Consider the following 15,919-nt stretch of genomic DNA (forward strand, 5'->3'; position numbering starts at 1 on the left):
GAACAGCGCTTATAATGCATTCACAACTATAGTGTGTTTCATTTTATAATTTCAAAAGAGCCGTAGAGAAAAAATTTTTATTGCTCAGAGGATGTTTTGTTTCTTTTCTTTTTTGCCAAGGACCCCAAATTTAACAATCCTCATGTTGGTATGGAACTTTTCATATTAATATTCTGGACACCAATGAGAAATGTTTAAATAATTGTAATATCAAACATAATCATTAATGTTAAACATAATTATTTTATTTTAAATTTTAATGTGGACCCCCTAGCACTTTAAAGCTTTCTGAGGGCCCTTAGACCCCAGATTTTAGTTATTTTAATATTATTTATATAGTATTATAGTATTTATTCATTTTAGGTTTCTATTTTCAGTTTTCATTTGAAATGTAAAATATGATTTAGTTTTAGTTTTTTATTATTATTTTAGATGCTTAGTTTTAGTAATTTTAGTAAATTCAACTTTATTTATTCATTTATTTGTTTGTTTGTTTATTTATTTAATAAAGTTTATTTATTTTATAAGTTTAATAGTTTCATCTAATATTTTTATTTTATTTTATTTAGGCTTTATTTCAGTCAATGAAAACAAATTTTAATTATTTCATTTTTAGTTAACAATAATAACACTGATGTGAAAATACCTGGCTTTGGAGATTTAATTGTGTTTCATTTATGTTTATCTATGTCTCCAGTGTTTCTCCTCAAATTCCTAATTATAATCACCTATCAAGTAATTGTTGACGTACAATAAGAACATTGATCTGTAACATTAAACATGAAACAGCATTCCCTATTTGAATCCCCCCCATATTAGTTTTGTTATCTGAAATATTAATAGTAAATAGGGTCAGTTTTGCTCTAATGTAAACTAGCAGATCAGATCGTTTGGTCTTAAAGAATTTGATATGAAATGTTCAATTTCATATTGAAATTGTTTTGATATCATATTGTGATGTCCTAACAAATCTGAGCATTGATTTGAGATCTCTTCTGAAACGTTAGTGGAGATACACGAGAAGCACGATAAAAGCATTTGCTCTCCATTTAATAACCTTTGTCATGAGAGCTCTCATTTGTGTTCTTTCTTTCCTTCGTGTTTCATCTAGTATCTCAGGTAACAATTACAGTGTATTTTTATGAGACTTTTATCCAAATTAATTAACAGATGAATCTATCTAGAAAAAGGTGATATGACACAGTGACAGATGTTATTTTCACCTCCTCTTTATTCTGTGCTTAAAGCTATTTAAGTGTGATTATGATTTGTTATGATCATAAATGTTGTCGCTAAAACGAACATGCTCTCAAATAGTTTTAATGATTCATTTTCAATGTTAAAGAATCCAAAAATAACACCGTTACAATTCAAAAACACAGTTTTATTAACTTGAAATACCCTCTCTTTTTTAGCAATGTCAATATTAATCAGGAACATATGTTTATTCTGTTGGCTGCTTTCCACTCATTAGAAGCACTGGGGATATTAAACGAAAATAAATACCTAACTAAAAACCCAAGATTAAAACCAAAAGACAAGCGCTCAAACTTGTGATAGACATTGCTGTAGAGTTCTATATGCTACTGACAGGAGGTGGAGCGGGAAAGATCGAGTCAAATTGTTTATTCTGACCCATGGTCCTCGGCACTCGGCTGATTTCAGATGGTGAGGGACAGCATGTGAAGTGTGTAAATGATGTTTCTCCTGCTCTGATGTGTGAGTGAGTGATGTAGCTGTTCCTGTTTTATAGACGCCTGTCACCTGCCTCCATTTCTGCTTTTATAAACTGCACACCATCCCTTCGGAAAAGGTCAGCTTTTTATTTCCAGAGACAAACAGTGGTGGGAGGGAAGAGGTGGCGAGGAACGTTACAATGGAGGCTGGAAATTGCACCCGGTTTACCTTGGGAGCTCGGTGCACCATCTGGATGTTTAGCTTAAGATCGCATTATCTTCTCTCTCTGACTAAAAGAGGAAGTGGACGACTGATGGTCGCCCGCGAAGTTGTCAGTGCAGACTTCGTAGCTCAAGTGGATGTTTTTTTTGTTCCCCCGCCCCCTTCTCTCTCGAGTCCTGCTTTACTCTTGACATTTGTAGATGCCAGATTGGGCTGTAATATACTGTTGCATCTATTGCCCGCCAGCATATGCCGAAATACCACCTGATATCTCGGTAAACAGAAATCATATTATTCTTTATTGTGTGCTCAGTGGGAGAGATTGTAAGGAGGCTTTTCTTTGGGGAAAAAAGATAAAGTTCTTAATGTCAATATGAATGAACAGCCGCTACGCCGCTATCACCCACCTTAAACACAGGGGATTTCTCTTTTTTTTAATATCCTGTGTTTTTTTTTTTTCATGGCCGCCCCCCTATCGCAACGTTACCGCCGTGTGCCATTGATAGAATTTGAAATGCTTAGAGGATTGTCTACGAATATGAGAATCTCCACGCTTCTGGTTCTCGTCGTTTGTGCTCGGCATCGCTAATTAGCTCGGTTGCTTGCTAGACTGGTGGAGAACTGCCTAACAAAGCTCTGTGATCGTTAATTAGGATTAATGAACTGTATAGCATACGAAAACGTGTTGTTTTCTTGCTACTCCTTTGAAAAAGAGGCCGAAGGACGCCGTCTTCCAAATAACCCACTGGCCTTACATCCATTTTTCACAAATGACAGGGTTTTTTTTTTAAAGCATCACACCAATTACAGGATTGTTAGATATGTGATTGATACATTTGGCCCGTTTCGGACTAATTACGGATTCGTAGGCCTCCAGGGCCGAGGCCGAGATCCGAAGGCAACTGAGCCCAATTAACTTTTTGACTGGTCAAGTCTGGTTAAATCACACCTGTAATTGGAGCTAACCTGATTAATGGCAAATGCGCCAGTTTGCCGCCAATCAGCACCCCAGAAGGGGCCCGTAGGTGCTAGTTTTAGCCGTTGGCTTTTATACTTGTGCACTAATAGTTCTTTCACGTGAGATTCCTTTAACCCGTAAGAATGAGGAATGATTGCTGCTGACCCGCCAGACTTCCGCCCACCACGGAAAGCTCTTAAAGTCTTTAACTTTATCTTATGAAACTTTCTCCGCACATCAGTCTATTCTTGAACGTGCCTTCTTACCTCGGCGTAGGAGGATTTAGTGGGCAAATATGAATGAACTAAATATAAAGACGTATTAAGACGGATTCTCAACTTTTTAACCGCAGTTGAAACAAAAGAAATGGCACATACACACACGTTTACTGTACGTCTCAGATGGAGGTTTTTAATTTAATGAGAAATGTTGGATGAAGCTCCATGGTAACACAGATGAAGTGTGATGTGTCCCATCACCCCACCGCACACTATTGTCACTTTCTCTCTCTGCATCTTCTGCATGGCTTTATGTGTATCTCTGCTAATTAGCAACCAGGATTTAATCAACTGCAGCATTTTTATCAAGAACGGAAAGATTAAAGGTCGTGAACCTCACATGCGCACTCACAATACTCACGTACACCCCCTCTTACGGTTTGAGTGTGTAATAGGTGGCGCCGGTAATGTGTAACCCTGTAAATGAGCGTTTCATGCGCTAAAGGGCTACAGGTCTCAGGGTGGGATAATGAGATATTCTGTCGGTTTTATTCTCATCAAGCTTGTATCTAACAGCTTAGGCTCAGTCTGCTGTGAAATGGCATTGATTTTTATTTATGTACATTAAGTTTTTTTTTTATATATATATATGGATCTGCCATGCAAAAATAGTATCTTAGAAATCTATTGAACAGAATATATATATATATATATATATATATATATATATATATATATATATATATATATACACATTTATTTAAAACAAATATAATTATTTTATTTGTTTACTTTTTTTATTTTAGTAAAAGACTCAATTTGACTCATTTACCTTTTTTTGGCTTGATTAAACCCAGAAAGCTTCAAATGCATGTGTTAAATGAAGAAAAAAGAAAAGCACGTCTATTAATTTTTCTTCACTAGTACTAAGGAGAGCTGTTTCTGTTCCTTTAGAGTGCTCGCTGTAGCTGGAGATTGACACAACCCAGCATGCACTGTATTCAGGCTCATTTCCATTTCACACCAGCAGGAGAGAATTCTGGGATGGGGCCCCTTGAGAGTATTTGGAAGTGACACAGCCATTTCTGCACTTCCAGCTCTGTGACAGAGTTAAAGCGGAGAGATGGATAGCCTCCCATAGCTGCATGCTGGCCTGCTGTGAAGAGAGAGAGAGAGAGAGAGAGAGACTAGCTAGCACAACTCTATTGAAGGACCCTACACACACTTAACAAACCTAATTATTGGTATTTGCTAAAGCTGACACCGATATCTAGAGTGCATGATGGTCATATATTGCTGACAATGTCATTTTATACATTAACTTGGCAAATGAGATGTACACAAATGTTTTTTTTTCTTTGTAAGTAAACCTTAAAAAATTAAAATTTGTAGTTACTAGACAAAATGGCAATTTTCTTTTAATTGCTACAATTAATGCAGATAACCTCAAAACGATCAATATGGGCCAATAGCATATATTGATCTGTTACCATGAGTGATATGACATGATTTTTCATTTGGCAGACAGTAAAATAATTTATCTTTATTTTATTTTTGAAATATGAAAACGAGTGTTATTGTAGTTAAATAAAACTAAAACCATGAAAACATTACTTGAAATAAAATAAGCTTTATAATAAAACTGAAATAAAACAAATAATTACACACACACATATGTTTGTGTGTGTGTAAATTTGAACTAAAATTAAAACTGAAATAAAAATTTATAGACTATATAAATATTTATAAAATAAATAAAAACTACTAAAAATGACAAAAACAACAAAATTACTAAAACTTGAGCTAAAATGAAAATGGAAAATGAAAAAACATTCAAAATATTATTAAAAACTATAGTATCTCAGTGATACTAAGATGTTGAAAACTGTTGAACACATAATTTACACAGTCACAAGGCAGAATTACAAATGTCTTCTATTTAGCAGGGTTGATGCTGATAATATGATAACTGTCAAATATCGGCCGATATATTGGTCTATTGCCATATGTGATATGCCAACAGATAAACAATTTAAAAACAAATTATAAAATGGGTGAAAAACATAAGACTTAAGATGGGATCTGGCCTGTATCTAGAGACAAAGGTGTTCTTTTTTTTATTCACATCTTTATAACAACCAAGGACTATAGCAACACTTAGAAACCACTCAGAGCTCTCTATCAACCATGTACAGTAATAATGCTCAAGAAACAAAAAATCTAGATCAGGCTTCATAATATCTGCTTTCTTTGAGACACAATGCTGTTTAATAACGTTCTGTGTACTAGTGGTTTAGCTAAAGTGTTTGTTGACGAGATGTTTTTGACCGAGAACTACCTCATGATTGCTTTCTAAAATCTATCATTATTGTCCTCACGCCCCCTGTTTAATCACAGATCGTTGACGAAGCTTCTCTCGTTCTCCCCTTAGGGAAAACATCGTGAAGAAGCGTTTGTAATGCAGAGGAGCCGTCTGTGGTGACGGGGGACAGACCGTCCCCATCTCGCACCTACCTCCCGCTTAACTAACATGTGTCTTTCGTCGTACCTGTCTCATCAGCCATGATTACGCTGTGCCTCCGTGCAGTTGGCGCGCATTAGGGGAGGGGATGAGAAAATAAACAACTAAGGTGCTTTTCGACTCCGGAATAAGCGTTGGAAAAGTGGGTCTGTCAAAGCAGTCACTACGATCTGAGAGGTGTTGACTAATTGCCTGCTAATTACACAGTAAATTGTCTAATTAAGCTGATGGTTAATTAGGGTAAGCTTGCACAGCAAGTCTTGTGGAAGTCGCTCTCTCTCGTTCTCCTTTTTTTTTTATTAACCGAGAGAAAGCGAGAGAGTGTGTGGCATGCCCGGGAACCTGGCTGTGTAATTGGCGCACTGGCAGTGACTGGCGGTTAACATGACACTGAGAGGCGATAGAAGTAAAGACTGACAGAATCGGGGGTTTGCGGCAAACAGCGCCACTTGTCATTTGTGTAGGGGCCTGAGCCACAACCCCCCTCGTGTTGCCAGCGATGCTGTGACAGCCAAAAGCATTGCACTCAACCAGACTCCTCAAAACCAGTTTCTCCTCCTTTTTCTCATCTTACAGAATCCTAGGCCTGCTGCTTTTACACCAGCTTTTGGGTTTTATAGTGGGAGCCAAAATCTGAGTTGTGTTTTTTTTTGTTGAGTTTGGAAACAAATTTTTAGTTATAAAGTGAAGACAAAAATATGTATTTAAGATATTAGCACTAATTCTAGGTCACTATCAAAGCAAACTTGTGACATTGGCCATGGCATTGACAAACCATGTATTAGGACATTCTGTAATTCATTTACATGTTGTTGTTTTTTTTTCATTAAACTTTCCATTCTTATTATTACAGCATTATTTAATGATTATAGTAATGATTATATAAATATATATATATACACGCACAAACATGTGGTCAGAATTGTTGGTACCCTTGGTAAATATAATCAAAGAAGGCTGTGGAAATAAATCTGCATTGTTAATCCTTTTGAGCTATTATTTTAAAAAATCACAAAATTCTAACCTTTTCATTGGAGAATGAAAATTTAAAATGGGGGGAAATATCATTATGAAATAAATGTTTTTCTCTAATACACATTGGACACAGTTAACGGTACCCTTTTATTCAATACTTTTTGAAACATCCATTTGCCAAAATAGTATAGGAGTTTTCTCCTATAATGCCTGATGAGGTTAGAGAACACCTGACAAGAGATCAGAGACCATTCCTTCATCCAGAATCTCTCCAGATCCGTCAGGTTCCCAGCTACATGTTGGTGCTTCTCCTCTTCAGTTCACCCCACTCCTTTTCTATAGGGTGCAGGTAAGGAAACTGAAATGGCCATAGCAGAAGCTTGGTTTTGTGCTCAGTGACCCATTTTTGTGTTGTTTTTGAGGTTTGTTTTTGGATTATTGTCCGGTTGGAAGATCTAAATATAAATATAAATATATAAAATCAGTATATCTTAACAGTTCTGTTTATTTCGTGGCCACGATAATAATACACAATTGGTTGGGTAAATTTATGAGCACAGGTAGCGGCTCTGTGCAAAATTTTGCATGAATATTACACAACAGAAGACAGAAGCTTATTAGAAATATATTCTTTGGTTTTTCTCATTGTGATGGTTGATTAGTTTGGAATTTGGCCTTTGTTTTGTTTTCCTTCCTATTTATATTTCTGTGAAACAGGAAGCCATGGCTGGATAATTTCATGTTCATGATCACGCTGGTGTGCTCAAAATTGTGAATATGAGTGGGCATATATTTCAGATATATTTTACTTTCAGATATATTTCTAGGGGTACCAGTAATTGTGTCCAACATATATTTGAGGAAAAAAAAAATTATTTCATAATGATATTTCCTCCCATTTTAAATTCTTATTCTCCAATGAAAGCTTAGATTTTTGTGATTTTTAAAAAATAAAAGATCAAAGATTAATAATGCAGATTTATTTTTGGGTTCATGAGAACGAGACGAGACGAGATTTTTAGACTTTTTTTTTTTTTTTTTTTAAATCCTCAATGATGAAATATATCGGGAAAAATAGTCTGTTATTCAAATGAAAAACACAAAATGCAAAAAAACAAAAAAAATGTAGGTGCATTTTGAAATCAATCTGTACTTTATGAAATTAAACTTCTATTTTAATGAATTATATGCAGTAATAAACAACATGTAAACTAGAGCTGCACGATTCTGGATAAATTGAGAATCACAATTTTTAAAATAAACTGCAGATAATGATTATGAAAAAAAATATATATATATTAGATAACTAAAGAAAATAACCTAATTTACTAGTGGTTCTGACAAAATGTTCATTGCTTAAGTCTTTTAAAAATATACATTCATTTGAACAAAATAACATAAAAATTAAATGAAGGAGTCAGTGTCTCAGTTAATAAAGACTCCTTTCACTATTGAAATCTCCTGAAAGAATGATTCAATGTCAAATACATTTTTTAAACGGGTTGTCGCCACCTCCTAGCAGAAGATGATAAGGGTCACAATACAAGTGTTAAGATACTTTCGTTTTGATCGCTACTGTAGACAACAAGCGTTTATACCCAAACTATAAACTTTTATCCCAGGAGGCCTACTTCTGTTATTTAAATGTCTGTAACACAGAAATAATGATGTGTGGTTGAAAAGACTGTTTGTGTTGCTCTTTCTGGATCAGCAGAATGTCTTTAAGACGCTTACGATGTGAAACAGGTGTTAGTGGAGTTGTTGGTATGAGCAGCGCATGTTTTGTCGCCACCCATATCAGTGAAGAACAGCATTCACATCGGAAGCGTGATGATGGCCGACCCTCTGAGTCATTAACATGGGCAGCGACAAAACATGCTTCTCTCGATCCACTGACACTCGCGATGTTAAACAGTCGTAATAGACATAGCTGCATCGTTGTCATTCAGGAATAAGATCGCGTGGGTGTCTGAAGCAAGATCGCAATTTTTTTAATAGTGCAGCTCTAATGTAAACACTGCAAAATGTTTTGCGAGGATATTTTCACGTTCTCGCGAGACCAGTCGGATCTCACGAGACACATCTGATCTCGCGAGATCTCGTGCCACGAGATCTTGTCACATCCCTAGTAATTACTTTTCATGCATTCACTTACAAATCTTCATTCACAAAGTATAATCTAGACACAGTTAGGCACTAGACGTATCGAGAATGTGCATTACTGCTGGAGCACAACTCTGATTTATGCATTTTTTTTTCTACTGTCAGTTTTATTCGTTTATAGAATCTGATGAACGAGTGCAGATCAAGAATCATGTTGCATGTGTAACTGTGCCGTCTCGTCGCTGGTATTTTGTTGGGGGTTATCCTGATAAGAGCCCCCTGAAACGAAGAGATATGATACACGACAAGGCGATTCCCTCAATCTGTCCTGTCATCTAATCAATACAGACGGAGATAGGGACACAGTCACTGTTCAATCACTGCTTCTTCAAGTCAGCCAAGATGCAGTGAATACTGCCAGCAGATCAATTCAGCAAATGTCAAAGGTGAAATCCTCAACTTTTAGACAAAGACTGCATGGCTTCCGTAACCTCGGCATAACTGCCACATCTATAGAACGAATGGACAAAGAATCACATTTATCTCTTCCTACAAGTCATAGACCAATGTGTTCTCTCAAAAAGGAGAGTTAAAAAAAAAAAAAAAGGACTGAAAAGGGGGAAAAAAACAACAACTGTAAACAGTCATGTTTTGAACACGTATCTTTTGTGTTCCTTCAGTTTAATTTGAATAAATTATGAACCGAGAAGTGCAAGCGTCAACTGCAAGTTTATTTACTACTTAGTTTCCATAAAAAAAGCAAAACACAATAGAACAATAGCAAGACAGAACTGACATGTAGAACAACAGTCACAGTCCAGTGTTTATTTATCAAGCAAATTAGCTGAGGTGGTGCCGATCGGGGGCTTCGTCGCGTCCAATCAAAAAAAAAAAAGTCCAATCACCCAGGCTCATTAGCTATATCTACAAGTTTACATTTATAAATATACCTGTTTAATTGGGAGATCAAAGCGCCCCTCACTACCTTTTGCATGGCTGAAAGGGCAAATAAGTTGTGCCTCGCAGATCTCTTTAGTCTGCTAATTTGATCAAACTCATCCTGTCTTTGCGCTTTGCTCCCTATAAAGCATGACACTGGGCTGGATGAGTGTTGCTTCCTGTGTTTTCATGTTTCCGTCAGTGACTGCTGATGATCAATGAGCCATCCGCTCTGCTTTCTGGTCTATCTGAAGTGCAGCCTACTAAATCTTTATGTCAGCAATTTTAACTGCTTCATATACTTTTATTAAGCACACAGTATGTGTTTATTGGGTCGTGTGTGCATACTGTCTAGTTGTTTCATCCAGTACTCAAAGCAGACATCAGATGATGAGCCTCTAAAAGCCTCTGTCGCATTTACAGATTCGTTTTTGCTGCTTTTAATAAAATAGAGATTGAAATTGTAGTTAGAGCATGAATTTGACTGCTAGGCCATAAACAAAAGTGAAATTGTATTGTGTATTTGACCTATTCGCTTTAGAAAGTTTTTTTTTTTTTTTTTTTTTTTTTTTTTATCTCTGTTGTCGGATGATTTGATGAGTTTACTTGTAGATTTAAAACAATTGTTTCTTGTTAAATTAAATTATAATATATTATTCTTTAATTTTTTTATTATTAACTAAAATCATAATTAACAGTGCTTTTCATTCTACAAATTAATGTTTTAAAATTGATAACAATTTCTTAAAATGTCAAAGGCATATTATATTATATTATATGATTCAATAATAATTGCATTTTTAAAAGTTATTAAAATGTTTTAATAATTTTATTCAGCAATTATTTAGCAATTTTATGCATTGAATTTATGAATGCTGACAGTAAATTCAAGTTATATTATGCTGTTCTTTGAACATTCCATTCTTAAAATAATCATACAAAGTATCAGTTTACAACACAGTTAAAATGTTTAGCAGTTCAACTGTTTTCAACATCAATAATAAGAAGAAATTGTTCTTCTTCAAATCAGCATATTAGAATGATTTCTGAAGGATCATGTGACACTAAAGGCTGGAGTAACGACTGATAAAAATTCAGCATCACAGAAATAAATTTAAAATATTTAAATAGAAAACAGTTATTTGAAATTATTATAATATTTCACAATATTGTATTTTTCATCAAATAATTTCAGGCTTGGTGAGCATAAGACACTTTTTTCAAAAACATTACAAATTTTAGACAATGCGTATGTCTCCAGCTGCATGAACTGCAAAAGAAAACTTCAAATTGCATAAAAGCTGATGCTGAATTTGACAAAATTGCTTATTTGAACTCTCTGATTAGAATAGGAATAGGAAATAATTACAAGAAATATCTTGTATTTTTAGAATGGAAAAAAAATCTAAAAACTTTATTTCCAGGTTTATATTAGACTACTTTGAAAGCCAGATTTCCATTGTGGTCCCACCGTATTGTCTCAATAATAGGAGTCAGGTCATTAAGTCGATGCATTTTACATAAAACACCTGTACTAGTTGTGCCAGCCTTCCTTTGACACAAAACACAAAGCCTTACTCTAATGCAAATTACACCATCAGTCTTGCTTGTTAAATGCATTATAGACTCATTTGGGTGAAACGCTCAGCATTCTGCATGGATCGTACCTGCTTTCCAGACAGCCTGCATCACCAGAATTGATCTGTGAGATTAGTCTCCTCTCACTGCATTTGTATAACTATAGTATGCAAGAACCACACTCATACAAACATAAAGAATAACAATGAACATCACACTGCAAAATGACTACAGAATGTGCATATTTCTTGTTATAATGTATAGATGTTAAAAACATGATGGATAATTGCTATTCAGCATAAAGAATTAAAAAAAGTGATTCAACAGGGGAAGTTAAGAGATTCACATCTTCGCTACCCAAAGAAAATATCTATTAAAAATGACTCCAAAACAGAAAAGGTGCATGCTTTTGCGGATGACATTTGCTCTGGTCCTGTATCTGATTTCTGTGGGGCCCTTAGAGTCACTGCAGGATGGAGAGCAGACAAATAAAATAATACAATCTTGAAGAGCCATAATTACACTGAGTGGCCCCAAGTCGGGGCATTAATCATTATAAACAGCCATGACAGAAAAATCAAACCACGGCTTGTTCGCTTCTCCTGTGTACCCAGGCGAACTGACACAGAACACCAGAAAAAACAGAAAAATATTGTTAGAGAAAGAGAGAGCGTGAAGGTGCAGTTCTGGTGTACCAGCCATCATGTTCACCAGGGATAGTTCACCCAAAAATGAACATTCATATACCATTCATTCACTCAGCCTCATGTTGTTTCAAACCTGTATGAGTTTCTTCTGTGGAACACAAAAGAAGATTTTGAAAGCCAGTGGGGTCCATACAATATTGAAATAACACGTTTTTTGTTTTGTTTTTTAATATGTATGTTTGTTCTGTTCCTCAGAAGATGGAATATAATTCAGGTTTGGAATGACATGAATGAGTAAATGATGATTATTTTTATTTTTGGGTGAACTATCCCTTGAAAATGTATTGTTCTTGTGCGTAAATGTAAGGAACATCTCTTTAAGAGCATGTGTATGTTTGTGTGTGTGAGTGTGAGTGTTGCTATATATTTATATATATGTGTGTTGTACTTGTATGTAAATGTGAGACGATACAACACATATGTATGCAATGTACATACAAGTATACTATATATATATATATATATATATATATATATATTTATATTTGTGTGTGTATGTGTTGTACTTGTATGTAAATGTGAGAAATGTGTGCTTTCAGACCCTCTTAAAGGGATAGTTCACCCCATAGAAATATCATTAGACATTAGAAAATGTAAAAAACAGCATACAAGTAATTTTATGGAATGATTTTATAGTCTTTCTTTGAGTATATCAGCTCTAGTCCCCATCCACTTTCATTCTATGTAAAAGAGCAGCCTGAACATTCCTCATTCAAACTTCTTCTGTGTTCTATGGAAACAACAAGTGACATAACGGAGAGTATGTTTCAGTTTTACGCAAATCGTGCCTTTAAACATCAACTCATCGTCCTGAAGTCTAGGAATTTCGATTCTAAACTCAAAGGAGTGCATTCAACTAGCTCAGCCGTATTTGAAAATGCATACATGGATGTTTGATGTGTGTTTCTGTATGTGTTGAATGTACAAGAATTGATGTCTGCTGAGATTTCGGACAATGATCTCCGCGGCTGCTGTAATCCTCTCTCCATGGCTGTCACTTAAAATCGAAGCAACCTTGAATCCATTACAACGTCCCAGGGACACATCTGCACTCGCAGAGCCTTGATAAACCATGTGACAACTTTCTTTCCTTCAGTGAAAGGACTCAGAGGCACAATACCACGCATCTGCCTTTCATTCCACTAACTTGTGTGAATAGAATTCATCTCCAGTAAAAAAAATAATAAAAAAAAGCTCTTTAAGTTTCAAGGCCTCATGCTGCTTAAAATAAGACAGAGGAACAATTCTGGAATAGAGACAGGCATGACATTCACTGAATCATGGAAAATGAATGATTTAAAAAAAAAAACCAATTGATTTGAATCTCATGCAGTCGATAAACCCACTGACTTCATAGCACATGCTTTTGGACACAATATCTTTCAAAGAAAAGAAAAGAAAAAAGACACATAAATCCAGTGTCTAACTACACATATATACAGAAAAAAATAAAACGGCAAACCAAAAGCTACTATTGGAGAAATGTTGCGTAGACCGCTGCTGAACATGATTGCAATCCGGAGAAGTGGGTGAGATCAGTTCCCCTGAAAGAGACTTAATAAATTAAAGTCAGAACGGAGGATATTAACCCTGTTTGATAAATGAACAGGGATATTGTCTGTCAGCTTGGTTATTAGTTCTTTTCACCAATTACTTTTCTAGGTGCAAAGGGAAGTCACAAGCACTGGCCCATGGCTTCCCTCCTTGAACGCCGAATCAACACAGGCTAACAAACAAGTCTGAAATTAGACCACGCAATATATTTGTCACCCTCAGCGATAGGGATAAACATTCACTTGGACATAATTGTTATTGGATTGAGGGTCTCAGCAATGGCTTTGATTCATTATCTTAAACATCTATAGCATTAGGATTATAACCAATGGGAAAGGTTTCCAAACTTTTCTGCAAACAGAACTCATATGAACGGCATCATCTACTTGAAGTACCCTTGAGATTTTAAGATTTAAAAAAAAAAATTATAATAAAATGAACTATTTAATATGAATTAAACGAATAATATAATATATAACACTGAAGTGAGATTTTAAGAAATTGATAACCTTTAAAAATGTAATTAGTGAATAGGAATAAAATATATAGTATAATATCATGCTGTAATGAGGAGTCAGAAGCGGTCGGATCCATTTGCAGTGTTTATTAAGATCAAAGTCAACAGCAGGCAGTGGTCGATCAACAGCGTCAGGAATATCACAAAGAACCAGAATCATAAGAGTTACCAGGCTAGGGTCAGGGCAGGCAGCAGGCTGGGAACAGGTCAGGAACAGATCAAACAACAAAGGGGCAGGCAGCAGAGAATCACAAGGGTCAAGGCAGTCCAGGATCATACACAGAATAAACAATCAGGGAAACCGCTCAGAAATGTCAGACAGGGCTAAACAAGACTTCGCAATGGGGTGAAGTGAGAGTGTGGCTTAAGTAGCTGGGGTAATGAGAAACACCTGGCGGTAATCAGTCCTAGGCACGTGGAGAGCTAGTACTCGGGTGAGGGTGCCCTCTGGTGGTGATCGGAGAGAGCCACAGAGGCCTGATTCGTGATAGAGCCCCCTCCCTGCGAGCGGCTCCCAAAGAGAGAACGATATGGATGCCGAGGTCTTCCACGGGGGCTTGGTGCTGGTATGTTAGGGTGGTTCTGATGAAACTCGGTGGTGAGGTTGGGATCCAAGATGTCCTGGGAGTTTACCCAGGACCGTTCCTTGGGACCATTCCCTTCCCAGTCAATGAGGTATTGGAGGACCCTGCCTCAGCATCGTGAATCTAGCATCTCTCGCACCTGATAGGCCTCCTCGCCATCTACGACTATGGGAGGGGTACTCTCTGCGGCGGCCTCATCCTGGTCCCTCTCTCCTCTCGAACCAATGGCGGGCTTGAGCAGAGAAACATGAAAAGTGGGTGAGATATGGTAATTTGCAGGTAGTGCTAAACGATATGAAACTGGGGTGATTTGTCTAATGATTTTAAACGGCCCCACATACCTAGGGTTGAGTTCCTTGCAGGGACGGCGGAGCTGAAGGTCTCTGGATGAGAGCCATACCCACTGACCAGGGGTAAAACTTTGTCCTCCACTGCGGCGACGATCAGCCTGTTCCTTCACTCTCCGAACTGCCCATGTAGATGTACGTGGGCTGCGTTCCATGTCTCCTCACTCCGTCTTAGCCAGTCGTTGACAGCTGGAAGCTCTGAGGGTTCACCTGACCAGGGGAACATTGGAGGTTTGAATCCTAGAACACATTGGAAGGGGGTAAGTCCAGTTACCGATCAGAGGTAAGATCAGATACCGGCGCCAGTCATTCTGGTTGTTGTGACAGTAGGAGTGGAGGAAGCGGGTGAGTTCTTGGTTTAGTCTCTCAACCTGGCCATTGGATTCAGGATGGTATCCTGAACTGAGACTGACATTGACGTTTAGCTGTTGACAGAAAGCCTTCCAGACTCGTGATGTAAACTGTGGTCCCCAAACGGAGACGATGTCCTCTGGGAGGCCATAAAACCTGAATACCTGTTGTATTAGGGCTTCAGCCGTCTTGAATGCTGTGTGTAATTTAGTGAAGGGAATAAGTCGGCAGGCCTTGGAGAAGCGGTCGATAACTGTGAGTATGGTGGTGAAGTGATTGGTGTCGGGTAGGTTGGTTACGAAGTCGATGGCGATATGGGACCAAGGTCGTTGGGGAATGGGAAGAGGCTGGAGGAGACCTGCCAGTTGCTGATGGGATGACTTGGAGATGTTGCAAGTGTCACAATTTTGCACAAACCGGGTTACGCCTGATTGGAGGGTTGCCCACCATAATCGATTAGTGACGAGTTGAATGGTGGCATTGATACCTGGATGACCGGCGCTGGGCAGCTCGTGAACCCACTGCATGACCCTTAGACGTAGAGCGGCGGGAACGTAAGTTCGGTTAGGCGGGCATTCAGTAGGAGTTGGATCATTGATGAGGGCCTCGGAAATCTCAGTCATAATATCCCATTGTACAGGTGCTAGAACAAGTGTGGAAGGCAGAAT

General features: G+C 37.2%; 1 protein-coding gene across 3 annotated transcripts in view; it reads left to right on the top strand.

Moving 5' to 3' along the window:
* Positions 1 to 15,919, top strand: part of LOC306865286 (dihydropyrimidine dehydrogenase [NADP(+)]-like) — a 189,160-nt gene that overhangs the window by 94,184 nt on the left and 79,057 nt on the right. The window lies entirely within an intron of this gene.

This window comes from Barbus barbus (assembly GCF_936440315.1).
Source record: "Barbus barbus genome assembly, chromosome: 46".
Classification (NCBI taxonomy): domain Eukaryota; kingdom Metazoa; phylum Chordata; class Actinopteri; order Cypriniformes; family Cyprinidae; genus Barbus; species Barbus barbus.